Source organism: Maniola hyperantus, unplaced genomic scaffold, assembly GCF_902806685.2.
Source record: "Maniola hyperantus unplaced genomic scaffold, iAphHyp1.2, whole genome shotgun sequence".
Taxonomy (NCBI): Eukaryota; Metazoa; Arthropoda; class Insecta; order Lepidoptera; family Nymphalidae; genus Maniola; species Maniola hyperantus.
The window spans coordinates 10001-11661 of NW_027189016.1; the positions used below are offsets into that span (position 1 = coordinate 10001).

The following is a 1661-nucleotide window of genomic DNA, read 5'->3' on the forward strand; positions in this document are numbered from 1 at the left end:
TCCACCGGCCCCAGCGTCCTGCGAAAGAAAATCCAAAATTAAAATTTTCAAAAAATTTTCACTTACAAAATTTTTCGGCAAAATTTATACCCCAAATTTTCGTAGTTTTCCGGTCTTTTCCGACTCGGACGGTGCCCGCGCGTGAGGACCGTGCGCCTGACCGCTTTTCCGACAATTTTCGCGCGGAAAACGCGGAAAATCGTGCGCCGATCACAGCATAGACATCTGTACCGAGCTGATATAGCTAAGTGGAATTTCTCATACAAAATTCATAGATTTGCTTAAAGAAACTGCATAAATCCTGCGTCGTTGTCCCGGTTCTTCGAATTTTCACGTGAAAATCTCTCAGGGCGTTGCTTTCCACCGGCCCCAGCGTCCTGCGAAAGAAAATCCAAAATTAAAATTTTCAAAAAATTTTCACTTACAAAATTTTTCGGCAAAATTTATACCCCAAATTTTCGTAGTTTTCCGGCCTTTTCCGACTCGGACGGTGCCCGCGCGTGAGGACCGTGCGCCTGACCGCTTTTCCGACAATTTTCGCGCGGAAAACGCGGAAAATCGTGCGCCGATCACAGCATAGACATCTGTACCGAGCTGATATAGCTAAGTGGAATTTCTCATACAAAATTCATAGATTTGCTTAAAGAAACTGCATAAATCCTGCGTCGTTGTCCCGGTTCTTCGAATTTTCACGTGAAAATCTCTCAGGGCGTTGCTTTCCACCGGCCCCAGCGTCCTGCGAAAGAAAATCCAAAATTAAAATTTTCAAAAAATTTTCACTTACAAAATTTTTCGGCAAAATTTATACCCCAAATTTTCGTAGTTTTCCGGTCTTTTCCGACTCGGACGGTGCCCGCGCGTGAGGACCGTGCGCCTGACCGCTTTTCCGACAATTTTCGCGCGGAAAACGCGGAAAAAAGGCCCCCCCACCCACCCTATCCTAGTTACTGAGGTGGTAACCAGCAGTACCGACGTGAGAGCCGCGGAATTTGGGACTGGGAAATTCGAAATTCTGATTTTGCAGTCTCGTGTCTGGCAGTACAGAGGGCCCATTTTATCTACTCACAGCTCTCTACACTAATACACCGACTTAGGAATCACAAGAAATTGACATTAAATTTGATTCTTATTAAATTATTTAAGTGGTTTTTCCTGACTGAGCAGATTTTACACTGCTCAAGCTAGACAGTGAATCTATCTTTAATTAGTTAAGTATACTCGACTGGGCAGACTTTACACTGCCCATACTAGAAAATAAAAAATTTAAATTAATTTAAGGAATATAGACTTTGGCAGCTATACACTGCTTAATAGTTTAATTCTCATCACAGGCCTTATACACCACTTAGTGATTGACTGTAAAGGTTAAGCTAAGGTTATTGACAGTTGGAGGCTCCTTACACCTCCAACTCTTTCAAAATTGTTTACATTAGTTTTAAGTAAATCAGACCTTGGCAGCTATACACTGCCTACTAGTTTAGTTCTGGCCCTATACACCACTTAGTGATTGACCATAAGGTTAGGTTAAGGTTATTTAAGGCTATTGACAGTTGGAGGCCCCTTACACCTCCAACTTCTTCAAATAAGGTTAAGACTAAAATAAATCTCTCTCCAATGGCGCCAACACTATCGAGTGCAACAAGCAAACCCCCCAATACAGG

At 42.6% G+C, this 1661-nt stretch overlaps 1 long non-coding RNA gene across 1 annotated transcript in view; it reads right to left on the minus strand.

Annotated features, from left to right (window-relative positions):
- Nucleotides 1-613, minus strand: part of LOC138404658 (uncharacterized) — an 876-nt gene extending 263 nt beyond the window's left edge. The window contains exons 1-3 of the long non-coding RNA XR_011238513.1: nucleotides 450-613; nucleotides 91-377; nucleotides 1-18 (exon numbers count right to left, since the gene is read on the minus strand). The exon at nucleotides 1-18 is cut by the window's left edge and continues 263 nt beyond it. This is a non-coding gene — a long non-coding RNA (uncharacterized lncRNA). The remainder of the gene's footprint in view (nucleotides 19-90; nucleotides 378-449) is intronic.
- Between the last annotated feature and the right edge of the window lie 1048 nt (nucleotides 614-1661).